This window comes from Lissotriton vulgaris, chromosome 1_1 (genome assembly GCF_964263255.1).
Source record: "Lissotriton vulgaris chromosome 1_1, aLisVul1.2, whole genome shotgun sequence".
Lineage (NCBI taxonomy): Eukaryota > Metazoa > Chordata > Amphibia > Caudata > Salamandridae > Lissotriton > Lissotriton vulgaris.
In genome coordinates, this window is record NC_141685.1 from 451506848 (window position 1) to 451520687 (window position 13840).

Sequence of the window (13840 nt, forward strand, 5' to 3'; positions counted from 1 at the left end):
GACCGAAACGCGTCATGGCGGCATTGATGCAGGGTGTTTGAATAAACGGCACAAAGAACTTTGGGTCCGCGTGTTCATCCTTTTCTGATTCTACAAGAAATTCCTGGGTGAAGAACTGCAATACATATATATATATATATATACACACATATACATACACATACATATATATTTATATGACAGTGACGGTCACCACTGGATAGTTATAGGTAGGACCATGTTCCCATAGAAAAACATTTTGGGTTTGCTTACAACAAAATAATGCCATCCACTTCAAATACTGCCTGCAAGGTTTTCGGGGGATCCGTCAAGCTGGGGCTAAGAAAAAGGGGCGGGGGGGTCCCGAAACATGTTTTCCCCATTGGTTTTTCCATAGGAAATTCATAGCCCAAATGACTGAGTAGATATACACCAAATTTCCCAGAAAATTAATTCTTGGTCCAGAAACTGTGCTTTTTGTGATTTGGTGTAAATCAGTTCAGTAGTTTTGAGCTATTTAGGCTCAATAACATTGTATATTTCAAGCTACAAAGGATCTGTGGGGCGGCAGATCTTGAGATGAGATCTGATTGGCTGCTACAACATCAGTAACGATGTGGCAATAACCATCTTAGGACTCAGGACTCAGTCCCTTGTCCTGGAAAAAAGCGTGAAAAAAAGATATTAGAAGGCAGGGTAGGGATACCCTGCCACCTAGGCCTGGTGGGGAGTTCCTCTCTGGGTGCCAAAAACACATTTATTTACAAATGATTATTGTAAAAACATGGTGGATCTGCAGTAAAATAAAAAAATAACAAAATGCAGACTCCTGCACAAACAATACTCCCCAGGATGGGCCAGGGCATGGAAGGGGGTATTAAATTAGGTTTATTTAAAAAGGAGGACGTGTGGCCCCCTTCCTGTGCCTCCTTGAGGCCCTGAGGACCCCACCTCCAGGTCCATGTTTTAATTGAAAAGGAGGGTGGAAACGGCGCAGCGCCATCTTTAAAATAATGGGGAGGAGGGCATGCAGCTTCTTCCCCAAGCCTCTCTGAGGCCTTGCGGACTCCCTCCCCGGGGTACATGTTTTAATTGCAGGGGAGGTAGGCAAGCACCTCCCCTCCCATGCTTCTGTGAGGCCCCAGGGACCCATCTCCAGAGACATGTTTAAATTGAAGGAGAGGGGCCAAGCGGCCCCCTTACCTGAGCCCTTCTATGGCACAGGCCCAGCACTGTTGTGGTGTCCCAGGGACCCCAACACCAGGACACCGTACATTCCCTGCCCACAAGAACACAGGTACGGAAAACAAATGTGCTTCCATCTGGCAAGAGCAGGAAGCTGCTCCCACCTGATGGGAGTACAGAAGTTTCTCTGCCCACACTCTTGCCTGCAGGGAAACTTAGATTTGCGAAGAAGGTCAAAGAAAGCTGCTTCTATGGGGTAGGAATAATGTCGGCTCCAGCTGCACCTGAAATAGGTGCTGACAGGGGGCCCTCTGGGGCTTCCAGGGCCTTGAAGCACAACTGCAGCCTCAGATATGAATATTGCTGTGGGGTGCCCCAGGTGGGCACAGGGTCCCCATACTTTTATGAAACATAAAAAGGAAACACTGCCAACTCCTGCACGGGCTATGGGGTTGCTTGCATGGAACAGGCAGGGGCCTGGTGGCACACATCAAAAAGACTAATGCTGTGGTGTGCCACCTAGCTATAACATTGTGGAAAGGAAGCGCCCCTTACCTCAGCGGGGCGGCGTCCGAGCCAGAGGTCCCTGGTCTCCGAGCCCGGCCATAACGCGTGCCTGTCACCTAGGACTCCTCCCCTCTCTCTTTCTCTACAGGAACCAGTAGCGACGCGCGCAGAACCGGAAGCGGTTCCCCCTGACCCCGGAAGCACATCCCCGGAACAGAGAAAAGCCGACAACCCGGAAGAGAGAGCATTCCGAGCAGCAGACCCGTGGCAGGAGGAAGCAAGCAAAGAACCCGTGACGGAAAGCAGAGGTGAGGTGAAGACCCGAGGCGAGGACGAGGACGTCTGGTACGAAGACTGGTGGAGTACTCAGGAGGTGGCTGGAGAGCGGCCGCAACTCGCTGGAGAGTTGCGGCGGGGCATGCGAGTACACTGTTACCTATTCTCCGTGTTCCCATTGTAGGTAGTTGTAATTTAGTGTACATAGGCCCTCACCTGACAGACCACAGCGACACTGTAGATTATAGGTAACCCTACCACTCGCACTGTATCTTGTATAGAGACCATTGCACCTACCTTTCACAATATCACCCTCTTCCCCTCCTCTTTCTTGCCCTATCCTTCTTAGCCTTCCTTACCGTCCCGCCCCCACATTTCGTTTTCCGAACCTTCACAACCCGGTGTCGGTGACAGTACTCAAACCGTCCTGCGCTAAAGGACTAGCAGCCCTGTACTTTCTCCCTGGTCAAGACGACCACAGCCCAGCAGAGAACCCCTCCAGACGACGCCCACCCAGCGGAGGACTTCCGGGACCTACCGAACTTTATTTCTTTTCCCTCTGACTTTCCTTCCATATCATTTCAGGTCATTAAATCTCGCTGATCATAGCACACTACATCCGGCCTCCCCGCCTGTTATTCCGGTCCGCCCAAACCCCTACTCCACAAACAACCTTTAATCTTTGTTTTTTTATGTGAATTTCTAAGGTTTGTTTTTTAATGCAAAGTATAAAATTATTAATCTACCCAACTATAACCTTCTTTTAACCTTTGTTTTTTTCTGTGAATCATATATATATTCAGTGTGAAAAACAAAGGTTAGAGGGACGGCATAATTCTGTGAATATGCCAGTTAAAAAATAACATTTTAACTAACTCAGCCATTGAAATTCATCAGTTATAGTTATCGCAAGTAAGTATACCCCGCACCTCTAAAGTAACTATGAATTGCTTCAGCACAGTGTTTTTATCAAATATATAATTTCAGTTGTTATTAAGAATCTTATTAATACAGTCATTGAACATGTTAAGAGTGATGTAATATTTGAGGGTATAAACAGTACAAATTCGTTTTTGGTCCCAGAAGGACACACCCTAGGCACCCTCATGCAAATTCCTAGGAGGCTGGGATCTCTCTATCCAGTCCTCCAAAGTGCGTATTGCTTAAAAAAAAAAAAAAAAGGAAACACAAAGTCCCTAAGTCCTAAAATGGCTACCAAACGTCTTTCTTGATGTGAGGCAGCCAAGCATATCTAATCTTTTGATCTGCCAGACTCACAGTACTGCAGCCGCTTGAAATATCTATACATTTTGAACCATAATTTCTCACTATCTACTGAACAAATTAGCACCAAATCACAAAAACACACGTTTTGGGTAAAGATCTAGCTTTTGGAATAACTCTGATTAGGGCTTTTTGGCTGTAGCGTTGTTCAACATTCCACTGGTAAATTGCATGGGCCTCCCTTTTTATTCTGCCTCTGCTTGACAGATCACCATGAAACATTCCAGGAAGAAGCTGAGGTGGATGAACTTTTTTGTAAAGTTTTGTGAAGATTCATCAAATAGTAGCAAAGTTATTAGCAAACAAAAAAATCAATTTCCTCTGGCCTAACTATAACTGCATAGGGGTGACTGCCACTGCGTAGTATATATATATATATATATATATATATATATACACACATCACAAAGGGGCAGTAGCCACTCTGTAGTTATAAGTAGGGTTACCACAACAATAAAACCTACTACTTACCTATATTTAATTCAGAATGCAGCGAAATGCAGAACGCAGCCAAACTGTGGTGAACACGGCATGGCTGCCTTTTACGTTTGGTAAACACATTCATTAGACAGTCACATGCTGCCTTCTCATCTCCATGTACCATGGTATACAGCGAACATACCACTGTATACCTAGGCACCTTATATGACTAAGTATTTTAAAATATAACTTTAACACTACACATACATACTATCAAAAATTACTATTTAGATCTCATAATGTATACTCCTGCCACATTACATCTACATCCGTACACACTTTCACGCTACGTTTGTTTCAATCACCAGACTCCAGTCTATGCCACTCCATGCTATTACACTCTACACCACTCCACTCTCCTACACTGTACACCACTTCACTCTACCCCACTCCATGCCACTCCACTCTATGACACTTCAGTCTACACCACTCTACTTTATACCCCTCCACTTTACACTACTCCAATTGGATCGTAGAAGTTAAACACCATTGTTTACAATAATATGGTACAAATTGTAATTTTCAAGGACCAAAGGGTCAGAGTGTCTGGACATTTGTTTGAAACACTAAAGATCCTTATCCAAAACTCAAAACCCGAAAAAGAACACAGTTCACCCTAATGCAAAGTGGTACAATAATATTTCTTACAGTACTACCAAAAAAGGACTGACCAGAAGGAACAGCAATCACATTCCTGGTCATATTCTGAATAGGAGACAATAATGCAATTAGAATGAACAAGCAGCAATCAACTTCCCAAACTGGAAAATACACCTAAAGTTGTTTGACATTTGACCAAAGTACCAAATTTGATTGAGAATCCTATTGCTATTGTTGATAATATATTTTTAGGTATATGCAACTGCGTCGGACCAGTATATGATCTACAGCATTTTTTTGTAAAACTGCAGTTCAGCCACATTGGTCAGATACCCCCGGGGCTTGAACTCTGCTAGAGTTCTGGGTGAGAATCTCCAAGTACCAAAGACATAGCTCTATTTCGCCTTTTTGGATGTAATGATGAATGTTTACAAGAACCTGTGTCTTCTTTGTGAACACTGATGTATTTCTCAGAACTCACAGACATACACAAGCATACAAAGGCAAGAACCCAGTAAACGGTAGCTTCGCAGAAATTGCAACAAGACTTTTGACAATCGCCATCATAAACTATTCACTGAACCCAACTCTGTGGCTAAATCCAATCAACAAAAGTACACACATAAGAAAGGCAATTTTATTGATTTTTAGGTTAAATAGCATGCTCATGATTATTAATAGCCAACATACATTTCACATCATTGCGTCAATCAGTTTAGGGCCTCCTCGAGGTTTGCGTATCTATAATTAGTAATTTATGTAGTCTTAGAGTTTCTTCATCAGGTTCTGGTGCTAGATGGTGTCTCAGCTTGGTGAAAATACTAGTGGCTGGCAGGAGAGGCAGAGTGTGCTGCAGCGCGTCTAGAAAAGCGGAGTCCAACCCAGACTGTTGAATGTGGTCACAGATGGTCCACTGGATTTTGGACATCTATTACTTATATACTTTAGTACTTGGTACTCTTCCCTGCGTTACATGTGTGCTAAAACTGGCTAAGGACATACCCAGCTCTGGCCAACTAATTGGGCAACACAGGGATGCTTCAGAACACCAAAGCCCCCCCTCCCCTATATTTAAAATCCTAATGTTATTTATTGTTGGACCTGAAGGAAGACCCACTATAAAAACCTTCTTTTAAGAAAGGAAGACTTTAAAAAACAGGATACTAACAGAAACCGGGCAGCATCCAAAGAAACTGCTACAGAGGGCCAGAGGGCCCTCATTCCGGGGTCTCCTGAGACTTACAGAAACAGCCTTCGTTCAGAGAAACCTTTCCCTGATCCTACTTGGGGATCTACACGATTCTGCCCAGATGGGTAGAAGGGAGAGGAAGGCAACAGAGCTCTTCCATACTTTCACTTTATATGATACCAAGGTTATTTAAAGGATCAATAACGTGGTAAGATGTCACAGCAGTACTTGCAAGTAGCACAGGCCTCGCAATTGCTCTTCGCCAAATAGCACATTTGGGAACACAATATACTTGAATGGTCATATGTGAAGGACTACAACAGAGCAATTAGAGAAGCCTTAATGGTAAGGATTGATTTGCTATGAATTCGTTTCAAAGTGACATTCTCCCTCTCATTAACATTTCGAGAAAATAAAAAAGTCATCTTCACCTTTCCCTTTAAAATGAATGAATAAACATTTATAAAGCGCAAGCCATGACCTCAGGTGGTGTCCTGGTGCTGTTGGAGGAAGCCAACTATAAAAATCCAAAACCACAAATAAAAGCTACGAGGAAAATGCCAGGTTTTCAAGGCTTTCAGAATATAAGTCTGAAATAGATCTAATCGAATAGGTAGAGTTGTTCCATGCCTTCGCTTCCAAGAAGGAATCGTCGAAGATTTGCACATGGATATAAAGTCTCACTTTTAGATCGAAGTTCGGGATTCCCAGTCATTCCAGTACAAACTCTGAAGTACACATTTTAAATACAACCCACGAACACATCTCACGTGTATGAATTAAAAAATGTTCTTCTACAAAATTAAAACTATAGTCCTTTTCTATAGATATGATGGATTACAGCTACAACTTCAGTCTTTAAAATAGAGCGTGTACATGTTCGTACACAAATGTCTGCCCTTGGTTTGGGCTCCGCAGTAGATGTGCATAGCTCTACACGCCACTGTACATCATTGGGCGAAAGGCCGGTCTTATCGATGGTCACAAGTCACTACAGGTCACCATTGTTGTCTTTGCTCAAGTAGTCACTTCTGCTGCAAGTCATGCTGGAAGGCGGTCCACTAGTTGCCACATATACTTCCCAGTTGGCAACTGCTCCCAAAACTCTGCAGGAACAAGAAGAGGTTAATAGGTTACACCTCGATCTGAAATTTAAGATGGTGACTTATCGACACGAATTATATAGAAAAACATATTTTGACGTTTTGACTGCCATCTGGGCTGTTTTGGATACATTTAAACATTCTCCATCTCGTCATAAAACGCCTGTTCTCCCGCTGTGTGAGTGTAAGGAGGTCCACCATATATTTTAGGATTCAAATGTAAAGTTTTGCAGTACACAAAAACCTAGAAGATGACGGGCTGTAGAGACGAATATCTTTATTCCCTCTTCGTGCGATCATGCCACTTTTTAATTCGTCACTCACGAAGATAAAGTAAGAAACATGCTATACTGGTCACATGTATTCAAGAAATCTGTTTCTGGAACCTTTAAAATGTAAAGTCGTTCTCCTCTTCTCAATCACAGCTTCATTTGTGCCTCCATTGGGGGTTAGAAGACCCCATGTCACAGAGAGGCACAGTCCACACACAGTATCATATTGCTAAAGAAGCCAAAATTGCCACAGAGAGTGTTCAAATTAGGAGGACTTTGGTCACCACAAACGTGCTTGGATTTCAGAGCTTGTCTAACGCCAGTTAACAACCATGCCAAGGTGGATACATGCGCAATCTACTTTGTTCATGGCATTATGCGCCTCATAATGATAACCTCTCAATGTATTTTACAACTTCTTCTCTGTTGCTTTGAGTAATCACAGAACACCAGTCCAGGGCCACCAGCCCTCTCTCTGGGGGGACGGGAATGTTCCTGTATGTTTTTAGGTATGGCGATACATAATTACCAATCGTTGCCTTCATCTTGCTAAGAGTATTTAATCGAGGGAACGGGAAGTCAGTCTAGTTCAACAGACAAATATGTCCAAGAAGCGTAATCACAGCAGCATGCTGGATATTATGTCCTCGTGTTTTTTGATCTAATTGTGGGGGAATGTCAAATAAATCATATAACTGACCCCCACCCAAAAAAAAAAAACCATACAGAAACATAACTGGGAACAGAAGCTAAAGGCTTTCTTGTCTTGGCACCGGTTAAGCAGTTTGCTTACATTCAGTTCGAAAACATTTTGTTTACAGTAAATGCTGTTCATGGACAAACAATGGCTCCATTTTGTGAGCATTTGGTACAAAATGATATACTGGAATCCACATAATGGGTCCATTCATGAAGGATTCCACGGCATGAAGTTGTTTTAAGTAGATTTTGTTTGTGTAAAATAAATAAATGTCATGCCTAGCCATGTGATGCTAATGTGACATCCATTCGGTACCAACCACACACTGGTCACAGGTTTTAAGTCTGGAGCGGAACTAATTAAACAGAAATACAACCCAGCACGTCCAAGGCAGGCAGCAGCAGTGGCACAGTGGCACATTTTTCATTATCTCCACACGACACGGTCTACGGTGCATGCTATCCTGTTCATGCATTCCATCCAAACAAGTTCAAAAGGAGCGAGAAGATCGATGAATCAACAGTTTGATATATATTAAATAAATGTCAGTCTATGACGTTTGTATTCCTATACTAAGAGCCAAACAAATGTCCCTTAAAAGAATAAAAACAAAAAAACAACTTACAAATGCCCTGGTGTAATACTGGTACTACTGGTACTACACTGGAGTGTATCCCACAGGCATTGAGAACTGCAGGGAAGGGGGTGTGAATCAACCAGCATTACGTGTCGGGTCCACAGGATCGCCTTAGAAATAAGGAATCGTCAAAATATTGGTCATTTAAATCCAGAGTCCACTGGCTGCCTTCTTCATTTCTCTCCCGGTATTTTACCCAGAGTTTTCAGCACACAATGTCTCAAGGAGAATCAACCCCACCTTAATACATACCTTTATTAGACAAGCATACACATTCCTGCAGTCCAGTGGGAGAGATAGAGAGAAGGTGGGGTGGCAGGCGTGTGGGGGGAGGGGGGTAGAAATGTAAATAACACGTTTTATTTCCCTTCAAGTCCATTCCTAAGTAGCAAATATTCAGTTCGAGAATTTTAACACACAGACCAAGCAAAGGAGCAACATACACATTACATAACACAAAAGATCCAGATGGGTCGACAAGCAGGACAGAGCGTTACTCGGAAGAATTTTGAAAGTACGAGAACCAAAAAAATCTGATAGCTATGGGGCACAGACTACCTGCAGGAATTGTCTAATAGGTTCCTGAAGACTGCATCTAAATAGAGCATCCCTGGATCTGAGGCAACAGAAAGCACGTCACAGCCGTGGGGACGTACACAATGCGTCAGTCGTCTCCATGGTCTGCCTGTATTCTACCGACGTCTCTGCGAAGGATCCTGCCATGCACTTATGCACCACAGGGCTGTGCAACGAGGGAAGGGGACGCCTGCTGTGCACCAATCCTACAGGTAACCCCGACCTCTACAAGTGAATGAATGGGGGGAATGCCCACAGCATGGAATGTGTCAACACATTACAGCAAGGGCTGTTCAACACACACACAGCCCACTCTCAGCTGACTACTGACAAGTTAACACAGTAGAACACTGCTGCAAGGCGTTGCATGCATACAACTCGTGGCCTGTGCTACTCCACAGCTTGATAAGCATGTCTGGAGGCACACATGCCAGCCGTCCACCACTTTTCTGGCCATTGTGAGCAAAACGCAGTGGCGGCTCCTCCACTAAGGCTAATAACTTGACGTTATTATCTTTTTATCTTTACTTGTTGCGGGCGCGGCAGCTTTGCGAGACAGGGCTGCTCTGCTGACAGAACAGGGTAGAGGAGAAGTGTGTTTCACTCCCTAAGTGAGCATGAATATTTGGCCGGCTGTCTCTGGCCGGCCAAACATTCATGCACGCTTAGCATGTTCTCCACTCAGGCTGCATTACAGGCTGGGTGGAGAACATGCCCCCAGTCCCCGCATTGCGATTGGCTCAGGGGAGCCTGGGTGCTTCCTGTTCCGGCCCGAGCGAGGAATAGAGAGGCGCGCAGAGGAGGACGTGGCGAGGAGGTAAGTTTAAATATATTTTCTATTTACCCCTTTACCCCCGGCCTCCCCGATCCTTGCCGGCCGCCACTCAGCAAAAGCAAACTTTGCTGCTTACTCTTGAAATAGCGGTTAAACTGATGTATTTTAAACAGTAAATCAATAGATGATATTAATCATTGAATCCCGTTAAGGTTTAGCAGATACAAAAGCAGTACATTTTTAAAGAAAAGTAACTCAAGATGTGTTTTCTGTGACCAACTAAACAGAAATACAACTGGACTATATTAATTTATTGTAACTAGATTAGCAATTAAAACACATCAATGTATTTAACTTGAAAAAAGAGGAAAGGAAAAGAACATTTGTCTCCTTAAAATGAGGCCCTATTAGAAGTACTCTCCAGGCACTAATGGCAATGTTCGCACAGGTAATGGCCACATATATCCGGCTACAAATTATTTGTAACCAGATTGAAAAATTCGGAAACTTACTTTTATCCTACCTCTTCATCAAGGATACCTTCACTTAAATTCATGAACCCTGAAAATCAACATCTATTTTCAGGGACCTGGAGCACAAAAATGGGCTGCTAAGCCGGGTCCTCCCTGGACCGGAAACAAGCATCCTGGGACCGGTTTCGGGGTATCACCCCCTCATCAGCTAGGCTAGCTTGAATTCAGTGGCACAGCGAGCAAGGTACCCCCGTCTGGACATTCCCATCCCACTGGCGTAGTGAGCAAAGGAACGATGGACTTAAGCCAGATCTCTTGACTGGGTGTGAATGTTTCATTTATTAAGCATTCTGTTAATCTGTTTCCGCAGCATTTTTCGCCCTAAGTGGGATGGGTAAGTTCGACATGGGTCCCTCGCTCGCTGTCCCACTGGATTCAAGCTAGCCTAGCCAATGGGGGTGATATCCCAAAACCAGTCTCAGGATGCTTGTTTTCTGTCCAGGGAGGAGCCGGCTTGGCAGTTCGGGCTGGACTGTTCCCATGAGGAGCAAGGTCAAGACTAATTTGCATATGGCTGGGTTCAAACTGGGCTGGTGTAGTGAGCAAAAGTACGATTGATTTAACCCAGATCTCTTGACTGGGGGTGAATGTTTGATTTATTCAGCATTCTGTCCATCCTTTGCTGCTGCAGAACTTTTGGAAAGTCTGTAGCCTGTCCCCAATACAGATCTGGGGTGGGTGACAGCTTGACATTGAGTATTCATTCTAGACGGCCACACACGAAGGAAGGTTATGTGTGTCTGAGCGCCCTTCTGCATCCTGATGGCTCATCCTGGGCAGGAAGGGAGTGAGAAGCTGACACATGTGCAAGGGCAGTGTCCTGTCCCCACACACAATGATAATTAGCCACTGTAGTGAGTCTGGAGCCAGGGCTAGGAAGAAAGGACCTGTTTGCATTTCAAAGACCCTTCTTTGAAGTCACCCCCACTTCAAAGGCACAACTTGGTATAAGGATTGGGTCTTCAACCCCACCAAGACAGACACTTCTGGACCTGTAAAGAAACTATCAGGAAGGACTGCTGTTCTGCTAAAATTACTGTCACTCTGCTGGAAAGCTGCTCTGGAAGAACTGCTTTTCTGCAGTGCAGCCCTTCTGCCTGCTACCCTCTGCCCTGCTGAGGTAGAACTGGACTCTGAAACTAGAGTGATCTCCAAGGGCTTGTTGGCTTGCCTACTGTTTGAGACTCGGGGATATCAAAGCCTCACCACACCACCTGCTCCGATGCCTAATCCATTGTAAGTGGACCCAGGTACTTGCTCCAGTCAAACAGAGGCATCTCCTATCTGCGGGAAGCAGAACAATGCATCGTCGCTGTTGCAGGAGCAGAATCGACGCATCACACTCAGAAACAGCGATGTGCTTAAAGAATCGATGCATCGGAACCTGCTGCTGCAGTGTGGGAAGATTGAAAAGCCCCTAGACTCTATGGTGAAACCCAGCACATCGTTTGTGGAACCAACACCTATCGGCTCAGCGAATCGTCTATGGAACTGGCACAACGCCACCACAACCTGAAGGAAATCGATGCATCACTCAAACTGCTGGATCAAAACCGATCCTTCGCTGAGCTGCTACCCGCATCTCACTGTTGCAACCAGGATCAAGTTTCTTTGTTCAGCGGGCCTTGCGTGGCTCTTGTACCCTGTACCCGTCACACGCTCCATTGCGGTCGGCCTGAACTGCTGACTTTGTTCTGGTCCAGCGTAACCATATAATCATCACAGCGCCGATTGCTTCTAAAAGCAATTTTTTCATTTAATCTTTAAAAGTGATTGTTTCAACTTCTTCTTATTGGATTTTTGTTGTTTTGCTCTTGTTTTATTTTGAAAATCATAATCTATGTTTCTAAACTGGTGTGTAGTCTTTTTGTGGTGTTTTCACTGTGTTACTGTTTGAAGTGTTGCAAAAATACTTTATTACATCGCCTCTTAAGTTAAGCCTGCCCGCTCTGTGCCAAGCTACCAGTGGGTGAGCACACGTTAATTTAAAGGGTGCATCTGACTTTCCCTGAATAGAATTGTGGTTCCTGCTTGGACAGGGTGCATACATCTGCCAACCAGAAATCTAATTTCTAACAATGCCCAATTAAACTTTATAAATGAATAATTTAGCAGCAACATGTTCTTAAATTCGTTTAACCCCTTTGATGCGGCCGCGATTCCCCTGGTGTGCTGTAAACAGCACGAACAGGGGCAGGCCGTGACGAACCCCAGCCGTCATCAGCACATGAGCACCGTAGTGCATGACGGCTGGGGTTCGTCATCAGCATGGAAGGGGTTAATGCAGCTAAAAAAAAAACTAAAAGAATGTGAGTACATAAGCATCATAGCTTCAAAGAGTGTAAAAAACACGCACTGACCTTCCACCCTGGAATGCACAACTTTGGCAGCTGAAAAACAGCCTATCCTGAATGTTAGTGGTAGACATGTATCTTGAAAATTGAACAATTAGTCCACCTCCTGGTTAGTTTTTTGGAGGGCAAGTTGTTTAGGACTTCAGTGAAGATTCCCAATGGTAGTGAACTAGGATAACTAGTACTGGAAGAACTAGTGAGACACTTTCCCTACTTCTTCATGTAGAGAAAAGCAAGATTATCTCCATAATATCAAACTAGAAAACAAAAAAAAGTGATTGGGAGATTGACAGTGGTTTCATAGAAAAGAATGTTACACTTGGGCATCTGTTCCAGAGACAGATCCTTTGCTATAGCGCCCTGAAAGTATAGGAACTGATGTCCGGGTAGCTGCTCTACACATCTTAGCAACAGTAATTTTCCTACATAGCACTGTGGGATCCCAATTTGACTTTTATGTTGGACTCTTAGTAACCCGATACAATATTTAGCTAGCTATGGATTTGATGTTGTCAACCCTGTATGAATAGATCAACAGCTGGCAAACAACCTATCGTCCTTCCAATTGCCCCTTGTCTTATTTAAGCAACAGCAGGACCCCCTTCACAAATAGTATAGAGGTAGCTTTTTAGTAAGGGAAGGTTTTTCGAAAAAAGGACTGGAATGTATATGCTTTATTGAAAATTGAAACCAAATATTACATAAGGAAGGAAAGATGCGTTTTTTACTTTGGAATATTGTATAGGATACAGAGCACAGGGCTCAGATTTAACTTTCACTATGAGCTGAAATGATGGACTAGGAAAGCAACCTACAGAGAAAGGCACAGCTAATAACATGATTTCTAAATCAGTTAAAAAGATGGACCATTAGATTTTGAGAAGAGAAGGGTCAACTTAAAAGGGGGAGCATGTTTCTGGTTGGGAGAAAGGACACTTAAGTGTAAAGTACGCATGTCCCTTTGGCCAGCAAGGCATGCCCACTTTAAACCGCACTACCCAGCTGTCTTGGACAGCTGGGTTGAAACTGAGCTAAGGCATCCATTGCTTTTTGGAGCACTGAGACAGCCTGCTCCATACAATCCCAGCACTGCTCTCATGCTGCATGAGAGAAGCGCCTGTAATAGTTAGGGGAGTTGCCTGGGGCCTGTGCAGGAGCAGTGAAGGACACTGGACGGGAGCGTGGACGTGCAATAAGATACGTTTTCTTTTCTTTTTTAATGTTTTGATATTAATGTTTTGAATGTATTTAATTGACGACATGCATTACATTATCGTTTTAAAGTTATGATAATATAATCTGAAGGTGGAAGCCGCCACTGTTGAGCCCGCCTTCAGTAGCCAGTCATTGAGGTAGGGGAAGACTGGGACCCCCTGACCTCTGCAGGCGT

At 44.0% G+C, this 13840-nt stretch overlaps 1 protein-coding gene across 4 annotated transcripts in view; it reads right to left on the minus strand.

Moving 5' to 3' along the window:
- Nucleotides 1-4926: 4926 nt before the first annotated feature.
- Nucleotides 4927-13840, minus strand: part of ITGB3BP (integrin subunit beta 3 binding protein) — a 317465-nt gene continuing 308551 nt past the window's right edge. For all 4 annotated transcript variants that reach the window (XM_086953560.1, XM_086953548.1, XM_086953554.1 and 1 more), the window contains one exon: nt 4927-6606. The gene's annotated coding sequence lies outside the window, so the exon portion shown is untranslated. The remainder of the gene's footprint in view (nt 6607-13840) is intronic.